Here is a 15,153-nt window from a genome sequence, read left to right as displayed (position 1 = left end):
AGGAGCAAAGCGTTTCAAACCCTAAAATAAAATAACTTCCTACACAGACAGATGCATCCGGCAAAACTGTCTTCCAAAATTGATAGATAAATACAATATTTCCAGGATCATGACAACCTAAAGAAATTTATGACCACAAAACAAAGACTGCAAAAAATTCTCCAGGATATCTTAGAGACAATGAAGTTCATAATGACAAAAAATGCAATAGAATTAAGGAGTAAGTAATGATGAACAATTAAGTATAAGGAATAAAAGGGACTCTGCAGCAAGAAAATAATACAAAGATAGGCATGTCAATACCTATCAATTATATTCATCAATGTAGATGCTCTCAACCAATCAGAAGGCACAGATTAGCAGAATGGCTGAAGAAAGAAGATACAGCAATATATTGTATGTAAAAAAAACACATTTAACCCAAAAAGAAACCCACAAACTGAAAGTCAAAGATGGAAAATATTATTCCATGCAATAGGAACAAGTAATCAAGCAGAAGTAGCTATCCCATATTTTGACAATCTAGGCTTTAAGGCAAAACTGACCAGAAGATGCAAAGAAAGGTTCCCTATATCAGCTCAGGGAACCATTTGACAGGAAATGATAACAATTTTAAACAAATATGCATTCAACAACAGTGCACCCAATTTCATTAAACAAACATATCTGGCATGAAAGATCAAATAAATTTCACTATAATTATAGTGGAGAAGTTCTGTACAACACTATCACAAATAGACACATCAATTGAAAAATAAACATCAAAAAGAAATATCAGAGTTTATCGGAACCTTCAAACAAATGAACTTGATGGAGGTACGCAATATTCCACCCAACAACCAAATGCATACTGTTCTCAGTAGTTCATTGAAATTTTCCCAAAATAGACCACATATTTGTAAACAAAATATGCTTAAGTAAAAGTATACGAGTTGTAATTTCACCATACATATTTCCACATAAAGATAATAAAACTAGAAATCAGTGGCAACAAAAATTATGAAAACATGGTAATTGAACAACACACTCTTGAATAATCAATTTATCATAGAAGAAATTAAGAAAGGAACAAAACAGTTCTAAAATTAAATCATTATGCCAATAGAACATGCCAAAATTTATGAGACACAATGAAATTAGTCATTAGAGAGAAGTTTATAGTGCTGAATGCTGACATCAACAAAAGAGAGTGAGCCTAAATAAATACCTAATTATGTATCTCCAGGTTAAAGAAAAATAACATTCTAAATCTAGACCTATGCAAGGAAGGAAATTATAAAGAAAAGAGCAGGAATCTTTGAAATGAAGACTTTAAAATACCAGGAATTGACAAATTGAAGAGCTGGTTTTTCAAAAGAATAAACAAAACAGACAAACTCTTAACCAATCTTACCAAAGTATGAAAGAAAGAACACAAATCTATGCAATTAGAAATTTAAAAGATGAAATCACAATGAGCACTGCTGAAATTCAGAAGATTATTGACAAGTATTTCACAAGTACACTAATAAATAGGATAATTCAGAAAAAAATGAGAAACTCCTAGCTACATGAGTTACCAAAACTAAAACAAGAAGACCTGAAAGTCCTGAATAATCCAACAATAGGCAATGAAACTGATGCAGCATTTTTTAAAATCTACCAATTAATAAAAGACCAGAACCCAATGGATTCATTGACAAATTCTTTAAGAACTTAAGGAAAGATCCAATACCAATATTCCTCAAACTCTTTCATGGAATAAAAAAGGAGTATTCCTAAAGTCATTCCTGAAACATACCATTACCCTGATTCCAAAACCAAAGAAGGATCCAACCAAAAAAAAAAAAGACAACAGGCAAATATTTTTAATGAAAATAGATGTGGGGGTCCTCAAGATGACACTGGCAAACAGAGAACAACAAATCATTAAAAGGTCATGTGCCATTACCGAGTAAGTTTTACCCTAGGTATATAAGCATAATAATTCAGCATGTATAAATCAATACATGTAATTAATCACATGAGCAGAACCAAAGGCAAAATCACATTATATAAATGCAGAATTAATCAAATTATTAATAGATGCAAAAAAATGCCTTTGACAAAACCCAAGATTCATTCATGACTAAAACCCTGAAGAAAATATGTATAGAAGGACCTCTTCTCAATCTGACAAAAGCCATTTATGACAGTCCTACTATAAATATAACAATAAATGAGGAAAAACTGAAAGCTTTCCTCATAATGACAGGAAAAAGATAAGGATATTGATAATTACCCTTCCTATTCAACATAGTTATGGATGCATTAACCAGAGCCCTCAGGCAGGAGAAAGAAAAAAAAACAGATATATATAAGAAAGGAAGAAGTAAAATATGACTATTTGCAAATGATCTGATCCTCTACTTATAAGACCCCCAAATTCCAGAAAAGACCCTTAGAATTAATAACCAAATTGAGCAGTGTATCAGGGTACAAATTAATACACAAGCATCAATAACATTCCTAGATAGTCACCATGGACTCACTGAAGGAAAAAGAAAATAATACCATTCACACTATCATCAGGAAAATTCAAATACTTAGGAATTAACCTCACCAAAGAAGTGAAAGACCTCTGCAATGAAAATTACATCCCTTTGAGAAAGGAGAATAAAGAGGACATCAGAAAATGGAAAGATAGACAATGTTCCTGGACAGATAGGAACAGTATACTCGAAATGGTTACACTTTCAAAGCTGACATATAAATTTAATGCAATCTCAATCAAAATATCAACATCATTTCTTCAATATCTTAAGAAAACAATCCAAAATTCCATATAGAATTGCAAAAGCAATTCTGGGTAACAATAGCAAAGCAGGAGACATCACAGTCCCAGATTTGAGGTTGTGTAACAAAGTTATTATAATAAGAAAAGCTTGGTATTGGCAGAAAAAAATGCCAGGCATATGAATCAAGGTAACAAATAGAGGAAGCAGAAACAGCCCCAAACTATCAAATCTTTTATAACAGGGCCAAAAACATAGAGTGTGGGGAGATGGCCTTTTTAATGAATGATTCTGGTAAAATTGAATAACCAAATGCAGAAGATTGAACCTAGATTCCTATGCCTTACTATATACCAGACTAAAATAAAAATGGATCAAAGGTCTAAACACTGGAACAGAAACATCTAACCTTCTGGGAGATAAAATACGTAAAACTTTTGAAGACATAGGTATAGATAAGGACTTTCTGAATAGAACCCCAATGGCACAAGAAATAATAATGAGAATTAATCAATAGGATCTTATCAAACTGAAAAGCTTCTGTACGTCAAAGGGAACAACCAAAAGAATGGAGAAGCAACCTACATAATGAGAAAAAAAAATATCAGTTATTCCCTGGACAGAGTACTAATATCTAGAAAATATAAAAATCTCAAAAACATTACCTCCAAAAAATAACCAATCAAAAATGGGCAACTGACGTGATAGAAACCCCTCAGAATCAAAAAAAAAAAAGATGACAAAATCCAAGAAAAAAAAAATTCAACATCACTGATCATTAAAGAAATGCGAATTGAGACAACATTGACATTTCATCTCTCTCTAGAGAGAGTGGCCATCTTCAAGAAATCAAATCAGAACAAGTGCTGGCAAGGCTGCAGGGAAAAAGTGACCATCCATCCGTGTCGGTGGGAATGTAAATTAGTACCACCACTAGAGAGATCACTGTGGACAGCCTCAAAAGTCAAACACAGAAATTCCACTTGACTCTATTCTTCTAGGTGCCTTCCCAAAAGATTTGAAGACATCGTATAATGGTGACACATGCGTGCCCACATTTATAGCAGCACAACTTATCATAGTTAAATCTTGGAAACATCCTATACGGCCATCAATAGATGAATTGGTAAAAATTGTAGTATTTATGCACAATGGAGTGCTACTCCGCCATGCGGACTTATACACTTGAAGCACTTGGAGGCACATAGATGTACACTCTTTAGACACTCACATTTAATATCACATCGTTTCTCTTATTTGAGGAACTCCAAGGATAAGTAGAAATACACAGCAAAGTAAAAGATCGATAAAGGGAAGTAAGGAGATCTTTTTCAAATGGAAAGGGGGACAAGAGGTGGAGGGAAGGGGGGAAAGCAAGAAAAATGGGATTAAAAAAGAATTCATTTGCAAAAATGAAAATGGAACTTTTGTAAATGTGAAGAGAAACAAGAGCTAGAGGGAGCAGGGGTCATGGGAGGCGTAGGGGATGGAAGAGGAAATCCACTGTAGCATGTAGATTGTCTCCGCAAAGCCTCATGCAGTCAGAGGTGGCTGAATCTGGAATGTGTAATGCTGGGGTTAAGGGCATGTGATCACTAAACCACTACACGTGAGTGTTTGGTCTGGCACCGCCCTAGTCCCGGTGGTCTGGGTGGGATAAACGGGGCAGAAAGCCCTGGTGAAGGCCCCTTGTTGCCTTAGGTGCACCATGTGGTCTCTCCTCTGGGATAGCTGTTTGCCATCCCTACCTTGGAGGCAGCTGATTACAGACTGAAACCTCTGCAAATTGTAAGCCAAATAAACCTCTTCCCCTTTAACTTTGGGTGTCAGGTATTTTGTCGCAGTAAGGTAAGAAAAGTAACAAAGTGTACATTTTCAAACTACCCCATGATAAATGTAATCATCTGTACTGCAGACATGAAAAAAAATCACTATTCATTACATACTATGAAGGTCAGTGGTGAAACTTCACATAAAATCAGATAAAGGGTTTTGAGGTATTTATAAGCTGATTGTGGAAGATACTTTCTTGTCAGGACAAATTTGACAACTGCAACAGGCAGAGCAATGAAACTGCACTCCCTGATACTAGCACATGTATGAGATTATGAAATGATGCATTTTTCAAAATGTATGCCTATTGGTAGCAATGTATAGCTTTATATGCTTGATTTTATTAACATTATTAGTCAAGGTGTCATTTCTGTTCCTTTTATAACTACATCTGTAAGAAAATATTAAAGAGTTCCAAAAACCTTTTAATTTTATGAAACAATCTTTTTCACACCTATCCTCTATGAACTATCTATCTATCATCCTTTGTTTCTTCTTACTAAGCTTTAAACTTAGACTTCAATCTTATCTGAAGAATAAATTATTCTGTTTCTTATTCTTTGCATCTCCATTTAATGGATTCCCCTCTTTAAGGAAGAGGTTGCCCGGATCCATTCTCCAAATTTTGTCACCTATTATTTGTGACTTGAAAGTGTTTACAGTTTTGCTATATTGCTTTGAGATATTTCCTATACTTGAGTGTCCAGCCTTTAAAATGCAACTCTAGAGCATAGCTAACTCTTTCATTTCACTTACTTCATTGTGTCTTATGGCATCACAGTTTTTATCTAAAGAAATTTTTATTTGAGCTATGATTATATGTTATATTCTTATTATTAATATTATCTTTGTCCAGTTTTGTCCTTATTCTATTTAGTTATGCTTTGTGTATTAGCTTTGGCTCTCGAGGACTGTATTTACTCTGTTCTGACTTCAATTTCTTTTGTTTATGCAGAAATTTGAATAGTTATACTGCAGCTTTGTTAACTTCATGCCAGCTCAGAGTCTAAGATATGGTATTAAGAGACAGAATACTTGGTTAAAGACAATGTATTTGTTCTACAGCTGCCTAGTGTGTAGAAATGAGAAGGCTTTACTGAGTGTTTAAAAGAAAACTCTTAACTTTTGATTCTCCTTCAGCTTCAGGGAAAGAAGAATTGTGGAAAACAGCCTAGGGCCAGGAGCATCACACACATTTAGGCAAAACTGTTACAGACTTTGCCTCATTTTTTTTTAATGCCTCAGAATTCTGTCTGAGTCTGGTGCTGTATAGTAGTGAAATCTGATCCAAACGTTCCCACTGCACCTCCTGCCAAACCAAGGCTTCGCTGGCTTAGCTGGCAGTGAGCCCTAGCAGCACTTTGCTCAGAGAGGAAGTGAATTGAGGCACAAGAGCTCCACAGGGACTAGGCCCTGTTCTGGTCTTTGGAGTCACGGTAGTGACTATGAAATCAAAATGGCCTACTCTCATGACCTCTGCATTCAAGATACTGGAGAAAAATGAATTAACCTAGACAACGATGGTTCTGTTCACACCCCAACTGTGCAGGGGCAGCAGAGTACGTAGCCAACAGACCCAAGAATGTACGCAGAGAAGAGGCACACAGGTCAACTTCATACACATGCGCACACACATATAAACTTTATTGGGCAAGTTTTACAGCATGGATAAATTTATATTTATTTCACAATGAAAATTTAAACATCAAATGAGTGTCTCCATGCTTTATTCTTGTAAATTTTTAGATATTAAAATCCATTTAAGTGAGAATTCTGCTTTTTCCAGAGATGTAATAACATGAAGTCTTACCATATGCTAGGCAGAGCTAAGACTAAAAGATCCCAGATGTAGAGCAACAGATTTTAGTAGCAATGAGCATCAGAGTGTAGTGAAGAATAATCTCTAAGAGATCTGTAACCAGACAGGGCACTGTAGCTGTCTCAGCGTCCTGCCTGGAGAGAGTTTCCTGGATACAGCAAAGAGAGAGCAAGCACAGGTGCAGCCCGTGGGGAGCTGGAAATGTGGAGGTGGAGCTTGGGATGTGAGCGGATCAAGATGGTGGAGTTCACAGGGAGAGTGAGGAGAAGAGCTGAACACACAGGAACCTAGAGACCAGCACCGCGCAGCAGTATCCTTCTCAACAAATCAATCTAAAGGAACTTCCCAAGATATTATAAAATATTGTCAGGCACTCACAGGGGGCAGGCTTAGCGGCTGTTCCTGCCAGCAAGACTGGAGGTTGTCAGGAGGCATCAGGTGTCTCCTGAAGAAGATCTTGCCTTCTCACTGAGAAACGATTATCCTTGGATGGAGTAGTGCTTTTGGACTTGCTGAATTAATAAGAAAACAGAAGACCAAAAGATAATTGTGTTTTAGCTGAGATTTACTTCAGAACAAACCTGGAAATTTGGGGAATTTATAAATATCCAATATCCTCAAGATAAGATTCACAATGTTGATTATTTCCGTGAAGCTAATCAGGCTTACAAAATAGTAAGGTAACTTGGTCTATAATGAGGAGAAAAAACATTCAATTTAAATGAACACAGAACCCAGGTGTTAGAATTATCAGGGAAGAATTTAAATAGAGTTATTATAACTGTATTCCATATGTCCAGAAATAAAGAAGTAATATGGAATACATAAACTAGAAGTACCTTGATTTTTAGATGTAAAACAGCAATATCTGAGATAAACAATATGGAATTAACAACAAACAGTATATGAAAGATTAGGCACAGTGAATTTGGTGTTTTGTTAACAGAAATTACCAAAAAAAGAAACTGGATAATAAGTAGAATTGACATATGTGACAAATACCATCAGTAAAAAGGGGTAAAAGTTCAACCAGCTTAATATTTAAGGACTCTAAATTAGGAAAACAGAATACGAATACAAGTATTGATGAAATGAAGGCCCAGTATTTTCCGAATTTGATAAAATTGGTAGCGCTACAGATCCAAATCCGACCGAGTGCTAAACATAAGAGACAAGACAAAGAGAGCTTAAACACACTAAAATTAAGGCTTTCAGACATAGAATAAAGAGAAAAATCATAAAACCTAGGAGAAAGAAGATACATTATGTAGAGAGGAACACTGGTAAGGACTACAGCAGGCTCCTCCCAACTTTCCCCAGAACGCATGAGAAGAACTCACGACAGTGGAACGCAACTTTTAAGTTCTTGGGAGATCATTTTTAACTCAGCATATGCATTCAAAGTGTTTTGCATGAATAAATCTGAAATAAAGGCCTTCTCATGGGGTGGAGAAAATCTGAATGAAAGTATCTCTTTCAGTCTTTGCCTAAAATAAGTGTTATTTGTCTAAAACGAGCATCTTTCAGGAAGTAGTAAGATGACAACGAATGGAAATATGGATCTATGAAAAAGAATAAAAATCATTCCAACGTAAAAATAAGACTTTTTCATTTGTATACTTCTTAAAATTAATGGTTTAGGTAAAAAAATTAATAACGTCATTTGGATTTGTAACATAAGTAAAAGTAGAAATAAGCACCAAAAGCTTAGAATTGCAAAGATAAATGGGAAAATATACAATATGTTTGGAGATTAACACAACCTCTCTCAATAATTGATGAAACTAGTAGACATATCAACAAAAATACAGGAGACTTCAACAGTACTATTCAAGGAGCCTAAAGAGCTTGCTATTGCATAGTAACAAAAGTCATGTCCTAGTGTGTGCTGAGAACATTTTCCAAGGTATCTGATATTCTGAGCCACAAAATAAATTTCAATACATTTAAAATAATTTAATTGACAGAATATTTTCTAAGATCACAGTGTTTAAATTAAAAAAAACAATAAGATAAAGAAAACTGCATGAAAATAAAATAATACTTTTCTGAAGAGATCATGCATCAAAGAATAAGCAAAAAAAGAAATTAGAGACTTTGAAAATGACCATGGACAAATGAAAACTGTCATGCTCTGCTCACCTAGAAGAAACAGAACTAATTAACGAACTGAACCACAGATGAAAGAATTGAGCCATTAATCACATCTTGTAACCATATGAGCAACAGACCCAACCCAGGGAAATCTCTGCTTGCTCTCTGATTTTTCTCCATGCATTGGTACATCCATGCAGGGTTAGAACAACCAGCCCAGATATAGGGCTCCATCTTACTTTTGAGGGCCACCTAATGTATGCAAGAGGTTCCAAGAACTTTACAGACTGGGGGTGGATGGTAAAGTAGCCAGCATGGACAGGGAAGACTGGGTGCTGTGTGAGGATGCAGAGAAGAGTTTTTTAAGGCTTTCCCATGCCTATATAAGGAGGTCTCTGGAGGCCCTGTGAAACCCTGCAGTGAGGGCCTCACACAGAGATCTGGGAATAAAGGCCACTGGTCTGATTGCGGATTTAAATGCAGGAATGGCCTTGCTGGTCAAGGGGCCTTACTGGTACCACTGTTGAAAGTTTTATCTGAGACAGCAGTGCACCTTTGCTAATGGGAGCGGGAAGCTTTTTCACGTGAGACCTGCCAGGTAAAGCTTTGTGATTGCCGATGGTTGAGCTTGAAAGTTTACCTAGGATTCTGATCAGGACCTGGACTTCTCAACAATATGTCCATTACAGGGACATGAGTGATGCAGTGTGAGGGAAGGGGAAGACCTTTCACATTAAACATCTCCACGGAAAGAAGAAAGGTTGTAAGTCCACATTACTGGATCAACCTTAAGAAACCGGAGTTGTGGGGGGGAGATCAAACCCTAAATAAGCAGAAAGACAATAAGATAATATCAAGGAAAATGTTTAAAAAATAGATTAAAAATCAAAATCAATAAAAGATGCTTAAATAAATAGGTAAATAGAATCAATACACTTCTCATACTGATCAAAAACAACAGAAACATATTTAAAGCTACAAGTACATGAATAGGCTGTGGCAAGTCTCTGCAGATAGTACAGATATTAAAAGGATGATAAATATTATGGACAACATTATATCTCCAGAAGAACTGGATACAAGGGAAAACTTTTGAAATACTAAAAACTATGATAGGTTACTGGTAAAGAAATGGGTCACCTTAAAGTCGGACCTGGTGGTGCACATCTGTAATTCCAGCACTCAGGAGGCTGAGGCAGGAGGATCACTGAGAGTTCAAGACCAGCCTGGGCTATATTGTGAGTTCCAGGGCAGTCTGAACTACATAGTGAGACCCTCTCTCAAAAAAATAAAAAAGAAAAGAAAAGGAAAGGAAAGAAAGAAATAGGTTACCTCAATAGGTTACTTTAAGCCACAGAAAATAGATTAAATTGATACTAAACACTTTCCAATAAAGTGATCTGCATATCCAGAATGCTTCACTGATGAATTTTAGAAAATGTTTATTGAAGATGTTACCAATTTTATTCATTCTTCCAGATTAACTGAAGCAGAAGAAATGCCTTCAAACAAATTTTGAGAAGAAATATACCCTGATAATAATTCAAGACAGTTTTTATAAGGGAAGGAAACTGCAGACTGCTATTTATTATTAACATAGATGGAAAGATTCTGAGTAACATTTTATCAAACGGAGTCCAACAGCACCTAGGAAGGGTAATCCGTAATAACCAAGTGTAATTTTTTGCTAAGAATACAGACTGAATGTAATATTCAAAAATCAGCCATGATCATTAACCATATTAATGAATGGCAAGTGAAATCTTTATGATCATCTCAATATGGGAAGAAAAAATCACTTCAGCAAACATAGAATTAATTTCTGAAATCAATTCTCTGTAAAATTGGAATGATTTCGAGATACCTTTCTCAGTCCAATAAAGGGAGCCTATGAAACACAGCTATGTCCATCATCAGCCGACTAGATAAAGAAAATGTAGTCTTTGTACACAATGGAGTACTACGCTATCATAAAGAAGGGTAAAGCTGAGACATTTTTAGGTAAATTAAGGCACTTTAAGACCATAATTTTAAGTGAAACAAATCAGACACACATGTTTACATATCACATTGTTTCTCTTGTGTGAGAAAACTAAAGTCCAAATCAGGACCAAAATGGATGACAGAAACTAGAAGCTAGGAAGAAAATATTGAAATGGGAAGGAAACAAGGAAGAGAGGAGGGGGAAAGAAAGGAAAGGAACAGGAAAAAGAAAAGAAAAGGGGAAAAGTGGAAACAAAGCTTTTGCAGACAAGGAAGGGAAGAGTGGTTGAGGGGAGATGAGGGGATGGGTGAAAAGAGCAGAAAACTCAAGCTGCGTGCACACTTACAAACTGAGAGAGTGGCGTCGTTGTGTCATCGTAACCGAGTGCCTTGAGACTACAGAGATGTGCTACACTCTGAGGCAGATTTGAGACCTTTTATTTAAAGCCAGTGACCAGGAGAGGCTCGTGCCAGAAAGAACTCTGGGCCCTGAGAAGTTGTTTGGCTTCTGCATTTAAACCATGCTTTTCAGGTGGGGAGGGCTCGAGGTGAGCACAGGCAGAATTTTACCAAAGTAGAACCATGTCAGATTAGTAGGGGGCAGGAGAAAGTTTTGCACACTGGGTGAACTATGAAAAAAACATCCTGCGACTGCAGAAGGTCTTTCCGCCAAACTGGGCGTGGGTTCTGGGTGCTTTGTCTGGTACAAAATGGTGGTGGGGCCGGAGGTGGATTCGGGGTGACTGTCACATTGTGAATCAAAAGTGTACCCATAGAATAACTTTTTTAAAAAAAAGAAAAAGAAATCTTTAACATCAGAATTGACTTTGGAAGACAGATTGATTTCCTCCAATGATCAGAAATAGAAGAAGTTCTCTGCCATGAAAGGAGCCCAAGTGAAGCCCCTGCCAATGGTGATAATTTTAAGTGGTGGCGGAGCCCAGGGTATTTTACCAATCCGGACGATGCTTGTAGTTAAATCTTAACTGTATTCTCCTTTGCCTAGACAACTTTGCTTCCTGATTAGTTCATGAGTTTGATTTGTGAGGCTTTTTAGCATGTCTGTGAGCCCTGATTAGCTGGAATCCATGAATACTGACAGAAAGCAAGCGACCCTAAACAAAATTAAAATTCATTCAGATTTAAAACCATACCAATGAAGTTATTTTCCTTTTTCCAGCCTTAAAATTTGTAAAAATATGTATTTTTAAGTCAGTAGTACATTTTGCAAAGTGCAAAATTACTTGATTTCGAAGAATGAGGAACCGATGCAGGTGACTGGTTTAGGGCAATGACCTTTCATAAACTCACGGTGGGTTTATATCTTGTCTCTAGCCACGCATACTGAGACAAGTGTGGTAATTAAATTTTCCTGTTGGTAAAATGAAGAAAAGTGCCTCCCGTTGACTGTTGTTGCATCAGTTATGATAAGTAAAGTAAGCTCCTTCAGTAAATAATAATTTATTCAATCCCACTGAAGACATTCTGAAGGCAATAGTGTGTGTACTATTATTAAACGTGGCACAATAACATTCACATATCCCCACAATCTGGTACCAGGTGTCCAAAACCATCATCCTCCAAAAACAACTGTCAGGATATAGCTACCACAAGCAAACTTAAAATGTACTTGTAGGAAGTGTAAAACACCAGAAATACAATCAGGCATCAGTTTGCAAATAGTCATGACTCTGGGTGTGACAAATGTGGGGGCTTGCGAAGGCGAGGCAGTTAATTACACATAATGCATAGAGACTTAGAATCCAGCTCATGAGTACGGTCTGTGGAGCTTTGGAGTCCATGGGAAAACAGACTTCTGGAATAAAAAGTAGATTAAGACTTAAAATTATTTCCTAAGTTTGTCTTAGATATAGGGATTTGAAATTTCCCTCTATTTTTGCAGCTGAAAAATGGCCCAATATTTTAATATAAATCTATCACCATCCCTGCTACAACTTAGGAATGCCATAAATAGTTCTTTCATCTTGAGGGATAAAGGCAAAGCAAATTAATTACTTAAAAATTTTAAACATTTCTGCATGAAGCATGAGAAAGACTCCAGAATACACTACATGCCAAGTAGGTTATATATAAAAAAAATTGCACACGTCATTTAAGTGCTTTAACTTTCACCCAAATTTAGAGGTGGAAACCATAATGATGAAACAAATCAGTTATATTAACAAAACATTGGATTACAATTTTGGAGCCTTGGATTTGGATTAGCTCTCAGGAGTAGGAACACTGTGCCCTCTTCTCCAGTCGATTGAGGAATGTTAAAATATGTCATTAGTCTCCAACTTTTATGAACTTATCCCCCATATCCTCAGGATATATTGACTATGAGTTTTGCCTGAGACAGCACCCAGACTGTACAAATAGGCTAGTTTTCTTTTGAAACTAATATCAGGTGAATGGAATTTTGATTTAATTTGTGAGTCCCCTGGAGGGTCCCTGTGGACACAGTGGCAACACATTAAAATTTGTTGCAAAAACTTCAATATTTAACCCCTTATAGATTAGTTCTTGAATGCCCTATCTATTCTTATACCTACTCTCATATTATTTAAAGTAAAGAAAAATTATCAAGGGCAAAGATAAAATGAAATCAACGGTGGAAAAAACTTTTTATTGGCATCACAGAATAATAAGAACATTTCTAGCTAGAAATATTTGTGCATTGAGGAGGTGTGGAGATTTTGAGACAGAAGAGCTCTGAGTGAAAAAGATAAACTATGTATTATTAAGAAATAAGACTGAGTTTATAGAGTCATTTGTGAAGCATTTTATTGATACAGGTTTAATTATTTCAAAGTACACACTGAAAAGAAAGGTTAGATATCCTGTGATTCCTCAGAATTTTCAAATCAAAATGTATAGAAACCATATACTTACATTTTTAATTTTTTATCAATAATAAAAATTGTGTTTAGTGAATGCTTTCTCTTTCTAGGTTGTTGCTCAAATGTTGCTTTCTCGGGGACATTTTCCGAGTCTTCGCTGTAGTTTAGGCCCTGCCCACAGGAAGTCCTGGGTGGGGCTACTAGAGGGGGTGGCAATATCCCGGAAGTCCAGATTACACCTGGGAAAGGAGTTGTGGGACTTCACTGGCTGTCCTCTCCTTTCTGTTTGCTGGTTCACAGACTGAGCAGTTTTGTTTTACAGCCTCCTCCTGCCATGATGTACGGTTTCACCAGTGGCCTAAAACTCTGGAGCCACTTTATCTTGCACTGGAACCCCTGCAAGTAGGATCCAAAGAAGTCTTTTCTCTTCATAATTAACTGCATCGGGTATTTTTATTGTAGAAACAGAAAGCTTACTATTATGTCTTTTTATTTAAATTACAACCTTCCGTAGAATGTCCTTTTCCACTTTCCTGCCTCCTTGGTTTTTAAATGCATGTATCAACTTACACATTATACATTATGCTTACACTGTATAATTTCATCTTCTTGAAATAAAATTATAACTTCTATAAAATCAGGGAGTTTTATCTAACTCCCTTTTTGTGCCTTAGAACAGCATCAGGCACAAAGTTGAATTTGGTAATATTTGATAAATGAATAAATGAAATAACTGTAAGGGGTAAGCTTAAAACATTTTCATCTAATTATTCTTCTGAAACACTCAAGGAATGATTCTCATTTCATTGTAGTCAGAAGACAGTGAATGTTAAGGGTTTAAGTAACTGCTCCAGATGACGAAAATATTAACTACTGATGTCAGAGCTGTGACTCAGTATAGAGATATCATATCCCACAGCCTACAACCTTGTCCGGTACTTTCAGTATTTCTCTAGCAAAGTAATAAAACGAGAATGGAATTAATCTGCAATTCACTAGCTTTAGTCATCCCTTTCCCAAATGGGAATGTATTTGCTTGAAATTTTGAGTCACGTCAGTTAGAAAATATAAATCGTATTATATAAGAAATGTAATTCTTATGGTATATAGAGGTGAGATACAAAAATATGAAAAGAAAAAGTACAATGATGAGCATAATTATCTTTTGTAGTATTAATATATTTATAAAGAAAAAGATCACTGTTATTCAGACCCTTACCCACTGTGCATTTAATGCCACAATGGAGTAGTAGGGACGTACTACACCTTAAAACCAAAACATCTTTATTTCTAAAGAAGGATGTTTTACATGAAGAAATAATAATTTTTTTAATTAAGAAAATAAAATACTGTAATGCTGACAGAGTAGGGCAATACATCCATTTTTTAGTATTTGAAATATATTTTTCAATAGATACTTTAAAAAAACACATAGGATTTTTCATTTTGCCTTTCTTTAGCTACAGCATAGATAGGTAGATGATAGAATGATATCCAATGCAATTAATTTCCCTTGAAAAACTCAAATATCTGATATCATGGATTTTCCAAATCAAATATAAGATGCATTGTGCAATAGACTCAATCTTGTAATACATGGAACCGAAATTCTTATTTAACTTAATCGCCACTTTAAAAGCCCTACCTCCAGATAAAAACACATTGAAAAGTAACTCGCTAAACTCTGTTTTAATTTTCCTCTTGAGAAATCAGTTGTGGAGTTTGTTTTTATCATTGATCTGCTCAGACGAGATTAAGACAGGAGGAGGAGCCAGGGACTGTCAGATGGAACTGTGCAGAGGACACTGCCACTCTGAGTCCACTTGTG

This window comes from Fukomys damarensis, unplaced genomic scaffold (genome assembly GCF_012274545.1).
Source record: "Fukomys damarensis isolate Sample0158 unplaced genomic scaffold, DMR_v1.0_HiC HiC_scaffold_31, whole genome shotgun sequence".
In the NCBI taxonomy this organism is placed as follows: domain Eukaryota; kingdom Metazoa; phylum Chordata; class Mammalia; order Rodentia; family Bathyergidae; genus Fukomys; species Fukomys damarensis.
This window is presented reverse-complemented; position numbering follows the sequence as displayed.